Consider the following 14,180-nt stretch of genomic DNA (forward strand, 5'->3'; position numbering starts at 1 on the left):
GAGCCTATATCAAGAGGGGTTGTGTAAATTTATGACACCCCAGTTCAGATTGTGGGGGTCATTAACGACCTAAATTTGACCTTGCATGCCTACCTGGGTTGCAGTGTGTTGCAATATATTTCAGTCATTAACCTCCCAACCCACTTTTCTATTTGTCTATCTAGGGAATTCACTGTTAAGATAGGTGGTTACCTATCTTCTGATTGGTCTCATATGTTGTTTAGAACAAGGAATGGTACAAAAGATACCATCAAGACTGAGCCTATTGCCAAGGATCACATTGAATCCTATGCACCAAGCCCTACCAATATGGATTGCACCCTCCATGAGGAGAAAGAATAAGTTTCAGCTAGAGAACCTGCAACTCTATTGGAAGAGGTCCTTGATTGCCTACTTGATGAGTGGGAAAATGCATTTCAGTTCGATCCCATTGATAAGGTCAATGGTACCAGCCTTGGTACATATTGTATTTGTTTATGGTGAAAATGGATAACAATAATAACAATATTGAAAGGCTAAATGAATCCAACCACAAAAACCCTAGCCTAACAACAACAAAGATCCACCATAACATATGAAGATTACCTAAGACAATGCAAATCACATGAAATCACAAATATTATACCATCACATGTCCAATAGGGTTTTGATCTCCATTCTTCCTATCTCCATTGATCTTGCTTGATATATTTGCTCTCAGATTTTTATATGCACAAGAGCTCAACAAAGAACGGAATGTGGTTGCAAGTAGGATCGTAGTGTAGTAAAAAATGATCATTAGGGCATTAGCATGATTGATTAGGGTTTGACAATGAAGAAGGCATCTCCTTAAATAGAAGACATAATATGAAATGGAGGGATAAGATTGAGGGGTGTAAAAAGAGAGGTCGGCTAAGATTAGAGGGTAGGTAAAAGAAATACCAAAATAATGAAAGGGGTAGGTAGTGTATGAATTAAGAGATGAATGACATGTGTCATGTGTAGAAAAAGCTAATGAATTAATTAAATAAATAAAGATTTATTTAATTAATAGAAGAAGTAGGATCAATTAAAAAAATAAAATATTTATTTAATTTAGGAAAAGGATAATTTAAATAAATAAATGTATTTATTTAAATGAGAAATAAGGCTAGAAGAGGATAAATGAATTAATTAAATAAATAAAGATTTATTTAATTAATAGAAGAATTAGGCTTAGATAATTAAATAAATAAAATATTTATTTAATTAGACTGGACAATTTTAGGTGTCTACATTTTGCCCCTCTTTGAGACAATGCGGCTTGTCGCGTTGTTTCAAAGAAGATAAGATGAACTGATACAGAGTTGCCCCAGAATGGGAATAATATGCCCCCTTGAGAGATTGGATGATTTTGTTTGAAAAGATTGCAGACAATCTCTCGATAAGAAAGAAAGGCTAGAATGGATTGACCGAATAAAGTGACAAAGTCACGGGATGAAGAAGACTGACTCGGGAAATGAAGGCCAAGGCTAGGGTAGGCTATAAGATAGACCACAAGGGAAAAGACATCCTCATTGTCATCTACACCTTCACGAGATCAAAGTGCAAAGCGAGAAAAGAGCAGCAGCAGTCGGCAGCGATGGCTTTCGTACATAGATTCGACCACGTTCGCCGATTTCAGAGACTAGCAGAGGCAGGAGAGCCGGTAAGTACCACCAAACCTCCTCGTAATTTGATGCATTTGCTTTTGTCATTAATACATGTCGAATAGAGCAATAAATGCACTTAGAAGTAGGGTGCAAAAAATGCAAAAACTGGGAAACCGCATCTACGTCGGTGCCAGGTGCGTCTGTATCCGACAGGCGCGTCTGTGTCGGTGCCAGGCACATCTGTGCCTGGAACCGCGTTTGTACCAAATGCGGGTGCGTCTACGTCCTTCAGGGGTGTTTATGTTGCAAAGTCGCGTTTTTGAACAATGTAGGCACGTTTATGTCAAAAAGGTGCGTCTGTGTTGTTTAGGCGCGCTTGTGCAGTCTATAGGCGCATTTGTGAGTTAGAAACGTGTTTATGTCCGAAAAATGCAAGGTTTTGTCTTTTAGGTCAAATCGGCAGTTCTGTGATGAACATACGTTGTTGATTGGATAAGCTGCTAAGAGGATACACTCAAGAAGGTCCTCTAGGAAGACTAGGATAGATCAAGGCACTTTGTGATGAACAGGGAGTACCCAAAGTATGAGCAGCACTTTGTGATGAACAGGGAGTGCAAGATGTGAGTAACACTTTGTGATGAATAGGGAATGTCACACACGTAGTACTTTGTGATGAACAGGGAGCACTACTAGGATAGATAGCAACACTTTGTGATGAACAGTGAGTGTCATTGAGATAGATAACCATATGCATTTAGATAAAAGGTAGCATTTTGTGATAAACAGTGAATGCCACAATGACTGACATGATTGATGTTCTTGACTGCAGGAGTATTTGCCTATGTTAGAGTCACGGGAGAGATTCCCGTCGACACAGAGGTTGCGACTGGAGTTGTCATTTCAGGATAGAGAAGCCATCGAGGAGATGGGTTTGAGACACATGCTATATGTGCCTGAGTTTCGGGCAAACATGGGTTTGCTGACTGCGCTGGGTGAGAGATGGCATTCAGAGACATGCACTTTTCATTTACTGATGGGGGAGATGACAGTCACCCTTGAGGATGTTTACAGGATTCTGCATATACTGATTGATGGAGATTTGATTCCATATGATCGTGATGGAGACAGAGAGGCTTTGAGATGGGTGTTTCAGGATCCCAGCCTAGAGATGAGAGCAGGACATGTGGCATGGGACACCATGACCGCGACAGGGTTAGCCTTGCCAGCTGTGATCGGAGGAGCTATCAGTGGGTTCCTATGTCCGGACAGGGCGACACGGGGGTTGGCAGTGGGCTGGGGAGGAGCACTGGAGACATTGGTGACGCAACACACCAGATATGCATGGGGTCCATGTGTGTTGGCCCACCTATATTATGAGCTTCACTAGTTTGTATACCATGGATCAGTGGGACTAGGCTGTGGAGTGACACTACTGCAGGTTTGGGCATACGAGTATTTGCCTATTACACGACTGATACATTTCAGAGATAGAGGTCATGGACGGAGTTTTGTTCATCTGTATGACATGATCACTTCATAGCCTCGGATTGGCAGGTTAGAGCATTGGCGGCAAGTGATAGATGACATTGACGTAGTCATCTGGAGGTCGTATCTGGGATGTGAGGAGTGGGAGGATGACGCAGTGGAGCTGCCTTACACCTTCCGGAGCAGGTATTTGATTGGGCAGATGTCCTATATAATGGAGAGACAGCTGGTGGATAGAGTATGCAGGCAGTATGGCAGGATCCAAAGGATGCCACGAGGCTCGAGTATGTATGCCCGTACAGTTAGGGATCAGGCGTAGTTCGGGCCTTTATTGTCATATGATCAGGCGCTAACACAGCTGGCAGAGATGGTGCCCCTACCCTGGGATATGTGGCCAGAGATCGAGGATGCCGGGATGGATGCAGAGTATGCAGCATATTGGACCGAGCATCCATTCCCTCGATTGACAGATCCAAGAGAGCTACTGGAGGGAGATGGAGGAGGAGATGATGATGATGATGGTGGGGGTGATGGGGGTCGAGGCCGACGGAGGCGGAGGGGAGTAGTTGGGGAGAGGAGGGTGGCACCTTGAAGGGAGGGTGGACAGGAGGGACAGACCCAGGTGGTGAGGGGTCGCGGTGGATTGCCCCTACAGGTACCAGCAGCACAGGGTCCTAGAGCACAGGGACAGAGACAGGGACAGGTACAGGGACAGGTGCCAGTACAGGCACAGGAGCAGGGACAGAGATAGGTACAGGGACCTAGACATGTACCGAGATAGGTACCTGTTCAGGCACCAGTACAGGCACAGGGACAGGCACAGGGGTAGGCACCTGCAGAGGGAGATCCACAGGTAGAGGCAGAGGGTGGGGATCCAGAGGAGGATGAGCTAATTGAGCTCAGGGAGATCTGCCAGGGCCAGGCAGATGAGATCTAGGATCTGGAGAGGGAGAGGGACCGACTCAGGATCAGGCTCAGGGATACTGAGCGGGAGAGGGATCGGGCGATTCAGCGCTACACGGAGGCTAAGACAACACTAAGGGCAGGGAGGTAGGCGGCGGAGGACGCAGGAGCAGGCTACGCATATGTCCTGTGAGTCGGAGAGGAGATTGCCTACTAGAGGGACCTGTATTATGGTGCCGTGCCAGTAGATCAACGGGCGAGGAGCTTCCATAGACCATTGCGGACAGCGACAGCTACGGGAGGGAGCCGGAGGAGACAGGCGTCGAGTGGTGGGGTCATGGGTCCTCCACCACCACCAGATAGGGGGGACAGGCAGGGTGATCCTGGAGCGGGTCCTTCTAGGGCTCAAATTCCGTCGAGGCCAGGCGGCTCCGAGGGAGGGAGTTCATCATAGCCATAGAGGGCTCCCTTGTATCAGTATTTGTACCATTTTTGTATTGTAGACACTTGCGGGTGATTTTGTAGCCATATGATTTTGACATCATTGTATCATGACATTATATATATATATATATATATATATATGAGATGATTCATCTTTGCGGCATCTATATGCATGTGTGCCTATGTGATGAGATGTTTTATGTGATGCTTATGATATGGATGCAAATATGTATATGATGCAATGCAACATATATTTTTGTTCTTTTATGTTTTATATGTTATGCCAATGCAAATGTGAATGTATGTAATGCAGATGAATATGATAATGCAAATGTAAATTGTGCTAACAAGTGTTGTGTGCAGGATTTGATGCAATTGTGATATCTATATGTATGTTTGAAATGCTTATATGTGGTAATGCAGATGCAGCTACATAAAATGCAAATATTTTTGGTGTGTCATTATACTTAGTCATGTGATAGCAGGCTACGCGAACTCCAGAAGGACGATGGAAGTCAATCAAGAAAGGGGGATGGAAGACAAATGATATGAAAGTGAAAGAGCTTCTTATGCATTATCATCATTGAGCTTTATTATGGCAAAATAGGTTATGACAATCGAGGCATATGTTTGACCCAGAAAGTCATTGTACCTGTTTGCATGGAGATAAGACAGTCACAAACAAGGAATGCCCCAGCTCATACTAGACTCATAGTGTCCTCATATCCTCGGACAAGTCATAGCATTACTAAAAGACAATCCACAGACAGCAAATGCAAATAGGTGACGATACCCCATCCTCGCCTTTCTAGTCAAAGACATCCTGGAGATAGAATCTCTAGTCAAAGACATCCCGGAAAAGCTAAAAGACATGTCACCAAAAGATAAAATCAAAAGAAAACCAAGATTCGACACCAACATCCACTGTAGTCCTCAAGTTTAGTGTCTCTTGTCACTTGTATAAGTCTTATTTGATTGTGGTCACAATGTTCACTTTCACAAAATGGATAGATAGCACTAAACCATAATGTTGTCTGAGTTTGTTGAAAGATTTGATTTGTTGAAGCCCATTGTTGCTGCTGTCTCATCTGAAACTGACTGAATCCATGAAACTGATACTTTATTGTGGAGAAGACAAAACTTTATTGCGGATCTGTGATGCAAATGTTGCTTTATTGCGGATTGTGCGTAGATAGACTGAAGGAAGCTAGAAGAAACTATACTCCTCGAAACATGTGATGTTTTCAGTTCCACACCCATTACTAGACGTAGGAATTGCCTTAGCCACAGATAAGATCTGACTTATTATGGATGGAAAGGGAGTGAAAAGGGGGGTTTATTATGAATGGCTAACCAATCTTGGGTAGATCAATAACAAGCCATGATGGGAATGGGTAAGTTTATTATGGATGAATTGGTCGTGAGTGTGTGCAAAGTGAAAGGAAAAGAGAATCCTGAAGGAGGGAGGAGCAATGTCTCTACGCATGGCGCTGGTGACCCAGTTTTCACCATGGTACTTGCCCAGGGTGCCACCAAAGTGGTTTTCACCGTTGGACAAAATTATTTCTCTTTACTTTTTTTTGGATTTTTCAATTTTTTTTTTGTGTCACAAGGCGCCTGTTTGCCAAGTTTTCACCAAGTAACGAATTTTTTGTTTATATAATTTTTTTGTATTTTTGAATTTAGGATATTCCGGAGAACTATGTGTAAAATCTGCAAAGATGCATGCTGTTGATAGGATCCTCCAAAGGTTCACCTTCTGTAGTTGAGAGCTGATATGCCCCAGATCCATATACCGCTATGATGATGTAAGGACCAAGCCAATTTGGTTCGAACTTGCCCTTCTTCTCTCTGTCTTGCTGATTTTTAGGGTTTTCTCTGAGAACCAAGTCACCTACCTCAAATTTGTGAGGCTTGACTTTATAATTGTAACTGTGATGTTCCTTGACTGAATGATGTGTAGCTTGAGTGATTGTCTTCCTTGATGAAGGAACTAAGATAGAATTACTAGTGTGTGGACTATGTTTGCCCATATGTGTGTCACTTAAAGAAGATTGGGCATCACTGATAGCAAAGTCCTTCGAGGAAGCTCCATTAAAAGTCCATGATGTATCGCCAAAAAGGGATGAATGTGTGAAACAAGTGGATGAATGATGAAGGCTTATGATTGCGAAAAGAAGTGAAAGTAGGATAGCATGATGGAGACTTAGGATCAACAAGTATGCTTTATGACTTGAAATTTTAGAATTTTTGCCCCCAGTTATTTTGATATTAGGGGAGATCAACTCTTGCTCTTTTTGCTTCATAGGATTTTTATCCTTGACCTTGATTTTTGCAAAGTCCAATAGCTTTTGATTTTGATTTGGACTAAAGGACTTTTCTTTAGTTTTGACTTTTAAATTTTTCTTTTCAAGGCTTGATTTTTGATCCCCAATAAGTAAGGGCTTTTGTGATTCTTGTTGATCCAAGTCTGGAAGTGGAGTGGAAATGGAATGAGTAGATGAAATGGTCAGGCTATGGGAGTTCTCAAGAGGGCTGGCGATATACTCAATAGATTCTTTGTTGGAACCACTCTTAGGACTATTGATATCAAGAGTTGCTTGCACCACTAGAGGAGATTTGCATTCAGACTTAGTAGCCACAACACTAGGTGGTTCACACCCAATTCCTTGATATTGCAAATTGTTTGTAGTTTGTTCTTGTTGACTGAATACCTTAGCAGATAGTGGGAGTCGATCAACATGAAAGATATACTCACCACATCCCATGTCTTTAAACTTGAATTTTTCCTTGATCTCTGCTTGTTTGGATGTAGAAGCTTTCAAGGATTCTGGATCCACATATGCCGATGAAGGAATAGCTTCTTGATTTACTGGGATTGTTATTTCTGATCGAGGTCACAGATTGTTGCAATATATAAATGGATTTGGGTCAGCTTTGACGGTCACTTCAACTCCATTGTGCGGAAACTTGATACATCGATGATATGTAGATGGTATTGCTCTCATCTCATGAATCCATGGACGTCCTAGCAATATGTTGTATGTGAGATCTAAATCAAGGACTTGACAAACCACATCCTTTGTAACTGGCCCAACTCTGAGAGGTAAAATGATTGTGCCTTTGGATGAACGCTCTTCATCATCATATGCCTTGATGGTAATTTTGTTTGTAGCATTCACAGCTTTGTCAGAATATCCCAATTGTTTATTTGTGCTCAATGTACAAATGTTTAGACCAGCTCCTCCATCTATCAGGACTCGTTTGATTCTATGTTTGTGTATGAAGGCTTGAATATGTAATGGTGCATTATGTGGCTAACTTACGGAGGCGTCATCGGCTTCTGTGAATGTAAGGGAATGTGGAATGGAAAGGTATCCCACCATGGCTTGAAACTGGTCCACGTTCAGATCAGTAGGAACGGCGGTGTCTCTCAAGATTTTGTCAAGAATAGCTTTATGAGCGGGAGATATGCATAAGAGCTCAAGGATTGAGATAAGCACAGGTGTCTTCCCTAACTGTTCTACAAGGTCATACTCAGGTTTGGTTGATGAAGAAGTGGTATTTTTAGTGGAGGCACCTGGCAACGTAATTTTACCTCGATGGGTTGTAACCTGACATTCAGAGGTATGTTCGAAAGAAGATCCAACACCTCTTAGGACAATCTTGGGTCTCTGGGTAGAACGCTCAGGAGTTTTGTCCTTGATGATAATAGTAGAGACATGATTGTCCATCGATATGTGATTGATAGTTGAATCATAGTTATAAGGTGCTCTAGTATAGTTGGCCTGATCATCTGTGACTTTGGCTTTTCCTTTGTCATGCTTTGGGAATGGCTCTTTAAACATTTCATGTTCTTGATTGGATGAGTGTCCCTCAATCTCAATATCACCTCTATCAATGAGATCTTGCATAATGTTCTTCAGTTGATGACAATTACCTGTCTTGTGACCCTTGCTCTTATGAAATTCACAATACTCATCATCATTCCACCAATTCGGTTTGACCTTTGGTTCATATGGAGGAAAATTTGGAACTGTGATCACTTTGTTTGCCACAAGCTTTTTGAAGACTGATTCAAGTGGTTCTGCCAATGGGGTATACTTCCTTCGTGATCTAGAAGTTGTTTGAGTATTCACTTGATTGTTTGTAGAACTTGATCCCGAAAAGATGAATTTGGGTCACACTATGTTGGCATCAACAACACCATCATTGACTGTGTTTTTGTTTTTATTCCAAAATCTTGGCTTGTCTTTTCCTTTAAAGTCATCTTTGTTTTCCTTGAATATCTTAATGACTCCTTGTTCAATTAAGACCTTTTCTGTTGCTAAGCCCTTTTCAATAACATCCTTGAAGGTGGACAAACAAGCTTTCCTTAGATCATAGCCAATGTCTTTGTTAACGTTTTGAGTGAACATTTCTACCATTTGTTTCTGTGGAATTTCACAAGAGCATCTGCTAGCTAGATTTCTCCATCTTTGCAAAAATGATGCAAAAGATTCTCCTTCTTTTTGCTTAGTATTGCACAAAGTAGTGATTGAGATATCTGTCTCTATATTGTAGGAGAAATGTTGAATAAATGCCTCTGCTAAGTCACCCCATGACTTAATACCAGGTGGTAGTTGAGAGAACCATTCCATAGCTTGATCGCCTAAGCTTTGTGGGAACAATATCATCAAATATGTTTCTTCTGCCGCTACCTCAATGCAAGCTGTGAAAAATTGTCTTATGTGTGCCTTGGGGTCCCCTTTTCCTCTATACTTATCAAATTTAGGCGTCACAAAGTGTGCAGAAAATGGAGGCATTGGAATGCTCTTGTCAAATGGATAAGGACATATGTCTCTCATTGTGTATGTTGGTTTTGGTGTATTTATGTCCTCCATTTTCTTTTGTAAATCTTTGATTTGTTGCTCCAAATTATTCTTAGGTGGAGATCGACTTCTTGAAGCATACCCCATGTTTGAGGCACCCATTGTAGGAGGGGCATATTGCATATATGGATGATATTGATCATACACATGTTCATATGGAGGAGGTCTATATTGATGCGGCATATATGGAGCACTTGGTATAGCTTCATGTTGAGGAACCCCATATCTATTTTGCGCATGTATACCATATTCTACAGGCATGTCATGTTCTATTGTGTTGCCCCCAAATTTGACACGGGGTTTCCTTGTGTCCAATTTTTGAGCATGCCTTTGAATGTCCAATTGTTTTGGTTGATCCATAGCTTGAGCATATCTATCTGCATAAGACTTCCATAATGGTCTTCGAAGGTAAGTATCATATGTTTGAGCATGTGTATGTGGGACTTCTGGTTTTTGAAGCAAAGCTGATGGTGATTCAGGTACCATATGTGGTCCTCTATTTCCTCCACTATTAGGTCTCCTTTGATCCATGTTGGAGTGAGTTTGTTGCGAGGGTCAGTTTTCCATAAGTTGAGACATGTCAAAATCATGAGGTATTTTGGCTCCACTTTGTGCCATCATGTGTAAGAAGTATTGTCTATCCCTCCTCATTATCTCTTCAACCAATCTATTGAAATGGGGATTCATAATGGATTCTTCTACATCTGCTGATTATATTGAAAAGTTGTCCACATTGTCATTGTGTGTAGCATTGTTGTTTGTAGTGTCTGCGTTTTCCACATTAGGAATGTTTCTATAAACATCCATGTCAGGTAATGTAGTGTGCTCAGGATTGAAAAATAAATCATAGTCATACTCATAAGAACTCATGTTTGTGGATTCTTGAGCTTCTTTAGCTTTTCTCCTAGATTTTTGAAGACGGGTTTCAACCATGAACTAGGTATTGACCAAGATGTGAGAGACTAGATGAAAAAATGGCAAGAGTATGGAAGACCAAGAGTTGTATGGAGTGTAAATGAATCTGAGGTGTACTTGCAATGTCCAAAGTGTAAGACCAAATATATATGTAGTAGAGTAGGTGTGACTTCCAAAGAGATGATAGTTTCTCTTGATGAGGTAAGCTGACCTTGACTTTAAGTAAGACCAAATGAGACCCAAAGGTAAGAAACCTTGATGAGGGACCACTTAGCAAAGTGTAGTTGTATGTAGTGTTTTGACAAAGTATGATGAGGACAAGCAAGTGACCTTTTGACCCAAGTTTAGACAAGTATGAATGTAAAATGAGATGTGAAGCAATGATGGACTATGTGAGACCCAAAGACAGGTTGAATGCTAGATGAAACCTGAAGAAACAACCTAGGAAGCTCAAGAATTTCGAAACTGATTTCTTTTGTTTGCTGGACTGTAAAATTTTTCCAATTTGTGAAGTTGTGACCAAATCTGAATGTTTGACTATTTTTCATGACAAGAGGACACAATGTTGATGAGGACTCAATGTTTGCAAGTGTTTAGACTCAAAATGACTCCAAGAAAAATGTGTTGTTTGATGTAAAGTTGTTTTGCATACACTTGAAGACACAAAAGACATAATGTTTTGTTGTTTGGTCTTGAATGTTTAAAATAAGTGAAGCACAATTCTTATGGCTGGCCAAGATAATAGTTGTTGATCCCACATAGGGTTTTACCCCCGAGGCTACGCTATTCAGAACGGATACTTAGATGCTTGACCTCACTGGCTCCACCCTCGACACTCACTTCTCGGGTCAGCCAAGCATCAGTCCCCATGAAAACTCCCCATGGTGAACTTTGTATCTCTACTAAGAACCGTATGTGTGTGGGCCGCTCCCAGAGGTCCAACCTCCTGCCCCAACAACTAGAAGGATTTGGGCTTCTAAAATAAAAAGGTGCTAGTAAGGGCATCTGCTCGTGTGGCCATACATGCGGCACTTTCAGCTCTGTAAATACAGAAGGTTCCCAGCCGGTAGGGGTTACGCCCTACAAATGATCAAATAAATTTGATCAAATGGGTTTATGGGGAGACATAGTATCGGTATGAACTAATCAGCACACGTTATCCATAGTTTTCACCATGAATACATTTGTTTATAGTGGTTTGGATGAGGTGGGTTTTCCTCGCTACTACTTGGGTCGTTCTCTTCTCACTAGTAGTCCTAATGACCACACGGGAAGACAGGCCCTCTAAAGATTAAACAAAAAGAGCCTATTGCTCAAGACACAAAAGACAATGATTCAATTTTAGTGCACCAATTGAAGTGTTTGCTAGTCTATGAAAACAAGGTACACAATAAAAATCCAAAAACCCTTGCCAAGGACCTACAACAACGATTTATTAGTAGTTTGGATTGTTTCAAATGATCACCCCTTCCTGCAAGCACACAAGTTAGGTAAATTTTAGATCCAAAAGACTTTGTGAAATAGGGGCCTTCAACAATGTGTTTTGTTGACCAATTCAAAGACCTGATTTATCATAAAAAAATACCACTTGTAAAATTTTAAGAGATTTCCAGACATGTAAGAAAATCCAAAAAATTTGCTAATTTGCTCCAAAAATTAATTTTTTATGAAAAATCATAAAAAATTCATATAAAATGCAAAATCAATCCAAAAAATCTAAAATTTTTACTGGAGAGTCTTTATGGTCTTACAAACCTGCAAAAAAAAATTTCTACAACAAATCCAAGCAGTTTATGAGATATGAGTAAAATAATGCAAAACCCTAATTTTCAAAGATCTGATTTTTGAAGAATACTTTTGCATCAAATTTAAAATAAAAAATAACAGATCTTGTGTATAATTTTGAGAGATTTCCAAAAATGTAAGAAAATCCAAAAAATTTGCTAATTTTCTCTCAAAATTAATTTTTTATGAAAAATAATAAAAAATTCATATAAAATGAAAAGTAGATCCAAAAAATCTAAAATTTTTATTTAATCTTTCTTATACTTTTCCTGACCTACACAAAAAAATTTATGTCAAAATTCGAAGCCGTTTGTGAGATCTGATCAAAATAATGAAAAACCCTAATTTTTAAAGATCCGATTTTTAGGGAAATATTTTGCATCAAAATTAAATTCAAAAAGAACTGATCCTGTGTATAATTATGAGAGATTTCCAAAAATGTAAGAAAATCCAAAAAATTCTCTCATTTGCTCTCAAAATTAATTTTTTATGAAAAATCATAAAAAATTCCTAGAAAATGAAAATGTACTCCAAAAATTCTAAATTTTGGATTGAGAGTTCCTAATACTTTCTTCAACCTACAAAAAACATTTGGTGCAAAATTTGTTAGCTGTTTGTGAGATATGATCGAATCTCTCCAAGATCTTGATTTTGTGTCCAAAACCCTAGCTGCACAAGGTTATTCTCCAAATTGTTTTACAAAATAGCAATATAGGGTTAGAAAAATCTGCAAAAAACATAGATCTAAGAAAAATTTATGTCCCACCGGGTGTGCCAAAATGTTTATGGTGAAAATGGATAACAATAATAACAACATTGAAAGGCTAAATGAATCCAACCACAAAAACCCTAGCCTAACAACAACAAAGATCCACCATAACATATGAAGATTACCTAAGACAATGCAAATCACATGAAATCAAAAATATTATACCATCACATGTCCAATAGAGTTTTGATCTCCATTCTTCCTATCTCCATTGATCTTGCTTGATATATTTGCTCTCAGATTTTTATATGCACAAGAGCTCAACAAAGAACGGAATGTGGTTGCAAGTAGGATCGTAGTGTAGTCAAAAATGATCATTAGGGCATTAGCATGATTGATTAGGGTTTGACAATGAAGAAGGCATGTCCTTAAATAGAAGACACAATATGAAATGGAGGGATAAGATTGAGAGGTGTAAAAAGAGAGGTCGGTTAAGATTAGAGGGTAGGTAAAAGAAATACCAAAATAATGAAAGGGGTAGGTAGTGTATGAATTAAGAGATGAATAACATGTGTCATGTGTAGAAAAAGCTAATGAATTAATTAATTAAATAAATATTTATTTAATTAATAGAAGAAGTAGGATCAATTAAATAAATAAAATATTTATTTAATTTAGGAAAAGGATAATTTAAATAAATAAATGTATTTATTTAAATGAGAAATAAGGCTAGAAGAGGATAAATGAATTAATTAAAGAAATAAAGATTTATTTAATTAATATAAGAATTAGGCTTAGATAATTAAATAAATAAAATATTTATTTAATTAGACTGGACAATTTTAGGTGTCTACAGTATTCATGAAGAAGACACCCATATTGTCAATCTTTCAAGGGAAAGCAATGACATGCATGGATTATGGGATATGTTCTTTGATGGATGGTGTAGGAGCACCATTTCAAGCTCTCCCTCCTTCTTGTTTTGTTGGTGTTATGCTTCTTATGAAGCCATTGTACATAAAATAATGAGACATGTGCTCATAGGTCCTAGTTAGGGTCCTAGTGGAGATCTTAGGGGTCATAAGTCAAGATTGTGATTTTCTTGAAAATGGAGGGTATGTGTGTCCTTGAAGTGTTTAGGGGTCCTTTATAACATGGCGGTGTCCTTAGGTTGGTCCAATGTGGGTCTAGGAGTCATAAAAAGCAACATTGGGAAAATTGCTCAAAAGTTGCATGACAACTTTTAAAAGTTGTCAAGCAACTTTTCCACCATGATGTCAAGTTCTTTAGGTTAGAGTGGAAAACCCTAGTTTGAGCATACAGACCAAGGAAAAGGTGGTATACATACTTGCAAACCCTAAATTCATGGGTTGGATGTTAGAGATTGTACGACACTAGCAGAAAGATCAGACTGAGACTGTGAAACTATTACTAGTCAGTTTGAAAGAAGAAAACAAG

This window comes from Cryptomeria japonica, chromosome 4 (assembly GCF_030272615.1).
Source record: "Cryptomeria japonica chromosome 4, Sugi_1.0, whole genome shotgun sequence".
In the NCBI taxonomy this organism is placed as follows: Eukaryota; Viridiplantae; Streptophyta; class Pinopsida; order Cupressales; family Cupressaceae; genus Cryptomeria; species Cryptomeria japonica.